Consider the following 9,654-nt stretch of genomic DNA (forward strand, 5'->3'; position numbering starts at 1 on the left):
AGTCAGAAAATTAGCTTAAAATGACTAAATATCAAGGACTCGTCGGGCGAATCACTCTAGAACTGAAATAGGAACGCTCACTGACATTTTCCCCTCTCTGAAAGTCTGACAAACGCCGGAAGAATGACTAAGTCCAAAAAAAATTTTTTTCAACTTTTTTCAATTTTACCCCCGTTATATATATATTCTACCCACACACATTTGGAGCTCTCCTGGTGTACCCTCACACATATTATTTCCTCATTTACTGGATATTTTCACAAAAAAAGTGAAATTTTCAAACAGTCAGAAAATTGGCTAAAAACGACTAAACATCAAGGACTCATCAGGTGAATTGCTCTGGAACTGAAATCGGAACAGTCACTGACATTTTCCCCTCTCTGAAAGTCTGACAAACGGCGGAAAAATGACTAAGTCTAAAAAAAATTTTTTTTAACTTTTTTCAATTTTACCCCCGATATATATATATTCTACCCACACACATTTGGAACTCTCCTGGGGTACCCTCACACATATTATTCCCTCATTTAATGTATATTTTCCCCACAAAGTGAAATTTTCAAAAAGTCAGAAAATTGGCTGAAAATGAGTAAATATCAAGAACTCATCAGGCGAATTTTTCTGGAACTGAAATTGGAATGCTCACTGACATTTTCCCCTCTCTGAAAGTCTGAAAACTGCCGGAAAAATGACAGTCCAAAAAATTTTTTTTAAACTTTTTTCAATTTTACCCCCGTGGGATATATATTCTACCGACACACATTTGGAACTCTCCTGGGGTACCCTCACACATTTTATTCCCTCATTTAGTGGATATTTTCACAAAAAAAGTGAAATTTTCAAAAAGTCAGAAAATTAGCTTAAAATGACTAAATATCAAGGACTCATCAGGCGAATTGCTCTGGAACTGAAATCGGAACACTCGCTGACATTTTCCCCTCTCTGAAAGTCTGACAAACGGCGGAAAAATGACTAAGTCCAAAAAAATTTTTTTTTTGCTTTTTTCAATTTTACCCCCATTATATATATATTCTTCCCACGCACATTTGGAACTCTCCTGGGGTACCCTCACACATATTATTCCCTCATTTAATGGATATTTTCACCAAAAAGTGAAATTTTCAAAAAGTCAGAAAATTGGCTGAAAATGACTAAATATCAAGAACTCATCAGGCGAATTTTTCTGGAACTGAAATCGGAATGCTCACTGACATTTTCCCCTCTCTGAAAGTGACAAACGCCGGAAGAATGACTAAGTCCAAAAAAAATTTTTTTAAACTTTTTTCAATTTTACGGCCGTTATATATATATTCTACCCACACACATTTGGCACTCTCCTGGGGTACCCTCACACATATTATTTCCTCATTTAATGGATATTTTCACAAAAAAAGTGAAATTTTCAAAAAGTCAGAAAATTGGCTAAAAACGACTAAACATCAAGTACTCATCAGTCGAATTGCTCTGGAACTGAAATCGGAATGCTCACTGACATTTTCCCCTCTTTGAAAGTCTGAAAACTGCCGGAGAAATGAGAGTCCTAAAAAAAAATTTTTCAACTTTTTCAATTTTACGCCCGTTATATATATATTCTACCCACACACATTTGTCACTCTCCTAGGGTTCCCTCACACATATTATTCCCTCATTTAGTGGATATTTTCACAAAAAAAGCGAAGTTTTCAAAAAGTCAGAAAATTGGCTAAAAATGTATAAATATCAAGGACTCATCAGGCGATTTGCTCTGGAACTGAAATCGGAACGCTCACTGACATTTTCCTCTGTCTCTGAAAGTCTGAAAAACGCCGTAAAAATGATTAAGTCCCAAAAAAAATTTTTTTAAACTTTTTTAAATTTTACCCCCGTTATATATATATTCTACCCACACACATTTGTCACTCTCCTGGGGTCCACTCATACATATTATTCCCTCATTTAGTGGATATTTTCACAAAAAAAGTGAAATTTTCAAAAAGTCAGAAAATTAGCTTAAAATGACTAAATATCAAGGACTCATCAGGCAAATTGCTCTGGAACTGAAATCGGAACACTCACTGACATTTTCCCCTCTCTGAAAGTCTGACAAACGGCGGAAAAATGACTAAGTCCAAAAAAATTTTTTTTTACTTTTTTCAATTTTACCCCCGTTATATTTATATTCTACCCACAGACATTTGGAACTCTCCTGGGGTACCCTTACACATATTATTCCCTCATTTAATGGATATTTTCACCAAAAAGTAAAATTTTCAAAAAGTCAGAAAATTGGCTAAAAATGACTAAATATCAAGAACTCATCAGGCGAATTTTTCTGGAACTGAAATCGGAATGCTCACTGACATTTTCCCCTCTCTGAAAGTCTGAAAAATGCCGGAAAAATGACTAAGTCCCCCAAAAAAATTTTTCAGCTCTTTTCAATTTTACCCCCGAGGGATATATATTCTACCCACACACATTTGGAACTTTCCTGGGTTACCCTCACACATATTATTCCCTCATTTAATGGATATTTTCACCAAAAAGTGAAATTTACAAAATGTCAGAAAATTTGCTGAAAATGACTAAACATCAAGGACTCATCAGGCGAATTGCTCTAGAACTGAAATCAGAATGAACACTGACATTTTCCCCTCTTTGAAAGTCTGAAAACTGCCGGAAAAATGACAGTCCAAAAAAATTTTTTTTCAACTTTTTCAATTTACGCCCGTTATATATATATTCTACCCACACACATTTGGTACTCTCCTGGGGTACCCTCACACATATTGTTCCCTCATTTAGTGGATATTGTCACATAAAAAGCGAAATTTTCAAAAAGTCAGAAAATTGGCTAAAAAAGAATAATTATCAAGGACTCATCAGGCGATTTGCTCTGGAACTGAAATTGGAACGCTCACTGACATTTTCCTCTCTCTCTGAAAGTCTATAAAATGCCGTAAAAATGACTAAGTCGCAAAAAAAATTTTTTTCAACTTTTTTCAATTTTACCCCCATTATATATATATTCTTCCCACACACATTTGGAACTCTCCTGGAGTACCCTCACACATATTACTCCCTCATTTAATGAATATTTTCAATTAAAAAGTGAAATTTTCAAAAAGTCAGAAAATTGGCTTAAAACAACTAAAAACAAGGACACATCTTGGGAATCGCTCTGGAACTTAAATCGGAATGCACACTGAAATTTTTACCTCTCTGAAAGTCTGACAAACTCCGGAAAAATTACTAAGTCCGTAAAAATTTTTTTTAACATTTTTCAATTTTACCCCCGTGGGATATATATTCTACCCAAACACATTTGGCACTCTCCTGGGGTACCCTCACACATATTATTCCCTCATTTAAAGGATATTTTCACCAAATAGTGAAATTTTCAAAAAGTCAGAAAATTGGCTGAAAACGACTAAGTATCAAGGACTCATAAGGCGAATCGCTCTAGAACTGAAATAGGAACGCTCACTGACATTTTAACCTCTCTCAAAGTTTGACAAATGTCGGAAAAATTACCAAGTACCCCAAAATTTTTTTTTGAACTTTTTTCAATTTTACCCCCGTGGGATATATATTCTACCCACACACATTTGGAACTCTCCTGGTGTACCCTCACACATATTATTGCCTCATTTAGTGAATATTTCACAAAAAAGTGACATTTTCAAAAAGTCAGAAATTTGGCTTAAAACGACTAAATATCAAGGACTCATCAGGCAAATTGCTCTGGAACTGATATCGGAACACTCACTGACATTTTCCCATCTCTGAAAGTCTGAAAAATGCCGGAAAAATGAATAAGTCCAAAAAAATTTTTAATTCAACTTTTTTCAATTTTACCCCCGTGGGATATATACTGAATTCTAACCACACACATTTGGAACTCTACTGGGGTACCCTCACACATATTATTCCCTCATTTAATGGATATTTTCACAAAAAAGTGAAATTTTCCAAAAGTCAGAAAATTGGCTGAAAACGAATAAAAATCCAGTACTCATCAGACAAATTGCTCTGTAACTGAAATAGGAATGCTCACTGACATTTTCCCCTCTCTGAAAGTCTGAAAAATGCCGGAAAAATGACTAAGTCCAAAAAAAATATTTTTTCAACTTTTTCACATTTTACCCCCGTGGGATATATATTCCGTCCACACACATTTGGAACTCTCCTGGGGTACCCTCACACATATTATTCCCTCATTTAATGGATATTTTCACCAAAAGTGAAACTTTCAAAAAGTCAGAAAATTGGCTGAAAACTACTAAATATCAAGGACTTATCGGGCGAATCACTCTGGAACTGAAATCGGAACGCTCACTGACATTTCCCCTCTCTGAAAGTCTGAAAAATACCGGAAAAATGACTAAGTCCCAAAAAAATTTTTTTCAACTTTTTCACATTTTACCCCCGTGGGATATATATTCTGCCCACACACATTTGGAACTCTCCTGGGGTACTCTCACACATGTCATTCCCTCATTTAATGGATATTTTCACCAAAAGTGAAATTTTCAAAAAATCTGAAAATTGGCTGAAAACTACTAACTATCAAGGACTTATCGGACGAATCGCTCTGGAACTGAAATCGGAACGCTCACTGACATTTTCCCCTCTCTGAAAGTCTGAAAGATTCCAGAAAAATGACTAAGTCCCCCAAAAAATTTTTTTAAACTTTTTTCAATTTTACCCCCGTGGGATATATATTCTACCCACACACATTTGGAACTCTCCTGGGGTACCCTCACACATATTATTCCCTCATTTAAAGAAAATTTTCAAAAAAAAGTGAAATTTTCAAAAAGTCAGAAAATTGGCTGAAAACTATTAAATATCAAGGACTTATCGGGCGAATCGCTCTGGAACTGAAATTGGAACGCTCACTGACATTTTCCCCTCTCTGAAAGTCTGAAAAATGCCGGAAAAATAACTAAGTCCCAAAAAAAAAATTTTAAAACTTTTTTCAATTTTACCCCTGTGGGATATATATTCTACCCACACACATTTGGAACTCTCCTGGGGCACCCTCACACATATTATTCCCTCATTTTATGGATATTTTGACCAAAAAGTGAAATTTTCAAAAAGTCAGAAAATTGGCTAAAAACGACTAAATATCAAGGACTTATCAGGCGAATTGCTCTGGAACTGAAATCGCATCGCTCACCAACATTTTCCCCTCTCTGAAAGTCTGAAAAATGCCGGAAAAATGACAGTCCAAAAAAATATATTTTTCAATATTTTTCCCCTTTACATCGTAGGGATCCAGCTTAGTTCTATTGTAGGCACAGATCTCCTGTCTTTCCTTAGTCCTTGTAGCAGATCATAACAGTAAGTCCAGCCTAAAAAATTTCTCTAAGGAAAGACCCCCAGTTTCCATCATGGTCTCGGTTCAGGATTTGGTTCAACGCTTGCAGGGACTCTCTCTGGAGGTGGTCAAGCTCCAACAGCACGTGAGTAGCTGCCCTGGAGCACATTTTGTGGAGCCAAAGGTACGTCTGCCTGATCTATTTTTTGGTGAACAACAAGATTTTTTTTCCTTTAAAAATGCTTGTTTATTGTATTTTCGTTTAAAACCCAGATCCTCTGGTGATGAATCACAGAGCATAGGGTTCATAATGTCACTTTTGCGCAAAGAACCTTAGGGATGGGCCTTTTCTCTCCAACTTAGTGATTCGTGCTTTAGATCAGTGGATAGTTTTTTTTCTGCTTTGGGGTTGTCGTATGATGATCCTGATCGTATCTCATCTGCTGAGTCTGAATTAAGACGTTTGAGGCAGGGATCAGGTAATGTGGAAAATTACTGTACTCACTTCCGTCGGTGGTCTGCTCAGGTGGAGTGGAACGATTCAGCTTTGAAAAGTGTGTTTCTTGCGGGGCTAGGTGAAAGGGTTAAGGATCTGCTGATTGCTTATCCTTCACCTGGAAACTTGCAGGAGGCAATGCAATTAGCTATACGTGTGGGCAGGAGACTGCGTGCAAGGGTTAATGAGAGTAAATCCTTTGCCATGTCAGCTCCGAGTCTTGAGAGGGTCTGTACTGACATTGGTGAGCCGATGGAGATTGGGGCGATGTCACCCCGCTCTCAGGAAAAAGACCGCAGATTTTCTGAAGGTTTGTGCTTTTATTGCGGAAAATCTGATCATTTCATTAAGAACTGTGTGCTTCGTATGAACAAAGAAAAAAAAAAGGTCAGTTATGCTCGTATAGCCTGTTTAAATACTAAGGGTGTACTTCTTTCTGTTACTACCACTGCTCAGGAAGAATTAATTGAATTTTGGGTATTTGTGGATTGTGGTTCTACTCTGAATGTGATTGATGGGGGATTCCTGGAAAAACTTAAATTAAAACCCAAACCTTTGTCATCCCCTATTGCTGTGGTTTCTGTCGATGGCTCTCCCTTAAAGAGTGTTACTCGCAAGGTCTGTGAATTTCCTCTCACTATTAATGGTATTCAACAAGAGAATTTGGATTTGGTAGTATTGAATAATTTGCCTTCTCCAGTAGTGTTGGGGTTACACTGGTTAAAATTGCACAATCCTGTACTGGATTGGTCTACCATTGAAATTAAGTCCTGGAGCCCTAAGTGTTATGACAAGTGTTGTAACGGGCGCATTGCTGCTGTGGATAAAGGGGAATTACCTGTACCTCTTCATGATTTTTGGAAAGCTTTTTCTGAGAAGGAATCGCAAATTTTGCCTCCCCATAGAGACTATGATTGTACCATTGAATTTGTCCCTGGAGCGACTCTTCGTAAAAGTCGTTTATTTAATCTTACTATTCCTGAGAGAAAGGCTTTGGAGGAATACATACAGACAAGCTTGGCCGCCGGTCACACTAGGCCTTCCAAGTCTCCTGTGGCTGTTGAATTTTTTTTTGTTAAAAAAAGGATGGCGGTTTACGTCCTTGTCTGGACTTTCGTGAGATTAATAAAATTACTGTACTCAATCCTTACCCACTGCCATTGATTCCTGATTTGTTTAACCAGTTAGTGGGGGCCAAGTGGTTCTCTAAAATTGATCTCCGGGGGGCATACAATTTGTTGCGCATGAAGGAGGGTGATGAATGGAAGACTGCTTTTAACACTCCTGTGGGTCATTTTGAGAATCTGGTTATGCCTTTTGGTCTTACCAATGCTCCAGCATTTTTTCAGAATCTTATTAATGATTAGTGTTGAGCCACCCCCGTAGTGTTCGGGGTCGGTTCGGTTCGTCGAACACCGGGATGTTCGAGGAACTGTTCGTCCAACTGTTCGTCGAACACCTTAGAACACCGTCGAACACCGTTAAAACCAATGGCAGGCAAACAAAAACACATAGAAACACATAGAAAACACCTGCAAAGGCGTCCAAAAGCTGACAAACTGCTCAGAAGACACTCTGTTTAAAAAAGCCGGCCGGCAAATTCAGCAGCGGCATACACCGGTACCCGACAATTTAGACAAGAAGGAATAGAGCATCACACATAGATTAGATAGATAGAAACATGTCAGTCACACATATAAGAAGCACAGTGACAGTGTTGGTTACTGCACTTGTCATTTAGTATAAAGGATTTATTAAAAAAAATATTAGTGTTTTCATGCACCGTCTCTTTAAAAAAGCCGGCCGGCAATTCAGCATCTGTACCCGACAATTTAGAACAGAAAGAATAGAGCTTCACACATAGATTAGATAGATAGAAACATGTCAGTCACATATATAATAAGTACAGTGATAGTGTTGCTTACTGTACTTGTCATTTAGTGTAAAGGATTTATTTAAAAAAATAATAGTGTTTTCATGCACCGTCTCTTTAAAAAAGCCGGCCGGCAATTCAGCAGCGGTACCCGACAATTTAGAACAGAAAGATAGAGCATCACACATAGATTAGATAGATAGAAACATGTCAGTCACATATATATGAAGTACAGTGATAGTGTTGGTTACTGTACTTGTCATTTAGTAACCATGGAAAGGTAAGGATGAGGTTGCTTTATTATTTTTCTTTTATTGCAGGAGATCGTTGGCTTCAGCTGGAATGGGCGTGACGGTAAGTATGGTTTAATTTAGAACAATAAAGGATTGTGTCTTTATTTCAATTAAAGGACTTTATTCTAGGTGTTTGTGTTTTTTTTAACTTTGACTATGGGGTTAGTAATGGGGGTGTCTTATAGACGCCTCTCCATTACTAACCTGGGCTTGATGTCAGCTGGCATTATAAGCTGACATCAACCCCAACCCTATTACCCCCTGCCACCGCACCAGGGCAGCGTGGAAGAGCGAGGCTAAGTGCCAGAATTGGCGCATCCTATGAATGCGCCATTTCTGGGGCGGCTGACGGCTGGTGTTTCTAGCCTGGGAGGGGGCCAATATTCATGGCTCCCTTCCTGGGCTATTAATATCAGCCCCCAGCTGTCTGCCTAGCCTTTGCTAGCTATTAAATTAGGGGGGACCCCACGTCATTTTTTTTGGGGGGTCCCCCATTTTAATAGCTAGTAAAGGCTATGTATTCAGCTGGGGGCTGATATTAGTAGCCTGGGAAGCTCCGTGGGTATTACCCCCTTCCCAGGCTTCAAACATTTGCCCCAGCCGTCTGCTTAACCTCCGCTAGAGCCTAAAATTAAGGGGAACCCCACGCCAATTTTTTTAATAATAAATCCTTTGTTTTAATACTAAATGACAAGTACAGTAACCAACACTATCACTGTACTTCATATATATGTGACTGACATGTTTCTATCTATCTAATCTATGTGTGAAGCTCTATTCTGTCTGTTATAAATTGTCGGGTACCGCTGCTGAATTGCCGGCCGGCTTTTTTAAAGAGACGGTGCATGAAAACACTATTATTTTTTTTGATAAATCCTTTACGCTAAATGACAAGTACAGTAAGCAGCACTTTCACTGTACTTCGTATATATGTGGCTGACATGTTTATATCTATCTAATCTATGTGTGAAGCTCTATTCTTTCGGTTCTAAATTGTCGAGTACCGGTGTATGCCGCTGCTGAATTGCCGGCTTTTTATGTTTCACTGTTGGCACTGTTCCCATCGATTTGGGCAATCACTGTAATGCCACAACCAACATGGCTGTGGCATTACAGTGAGTGGCAGACAATCTCTGCATGATTGGTGCTCTAAATAGCGCCAGACATGCAGGACACGCTTTTGGTGCACGAACAGTTATCGAACATAACCTCGAACAGCCGAATTTTTTGCAAATCGTTCGGGTTCGTCGAACAACTCGAACACCGCCCAAAACAGCTCGAATTTGAGATTGGCGAACAGTTCTAGTCGAACACCGCTCATCTCTATTAATGATATCCTTAGACCTTTGATCGTCAAAAATGTGGTTGTGTATTTGGATGACATTTTGATTTATTCGCCGGATCTGGAGTCTCATTGGCGGAGCGTACGTGAGGTATTACAGTTATTAATTGACAATTTGCTTTTTGCTAAGCTAGAGAAATGTGAGTTCGCTGTACAGAGAATTAGTTTTTTGGGCTACATTATCTCCAGTGAAGGTTTTGAGATGGATCCAGTTAAAGTTCAAGCTGTGCAGGAATGGCCTAGGCCTATTGGTTTGAAATCAATACAGAGGTTTTTGGGTTTCGCCAACTATTACAGAAAATTCATTAAAAAAATTTCTATTATTGTCAAACCACTGACCAATCTCAC

This window comes from Phyllobates terribilis, unplaced genomic scaffold, assembly GCF_046119375.1.
Source record: "Phyllobates terribilis strain yellow unplaced genomic scaffold, ASM4611937v1 Scaffold_5__5_contigs__length_657084704, whole genome shotgun sequence".
In the NCBI taxonomy this organism is placed as follows: domain Eukaryota; kingdom Metazoa; phylum Chordata; class Amphibia; order Anura; family Dendrobatidae; genus Phyllobates; species Phyllobates terribilis.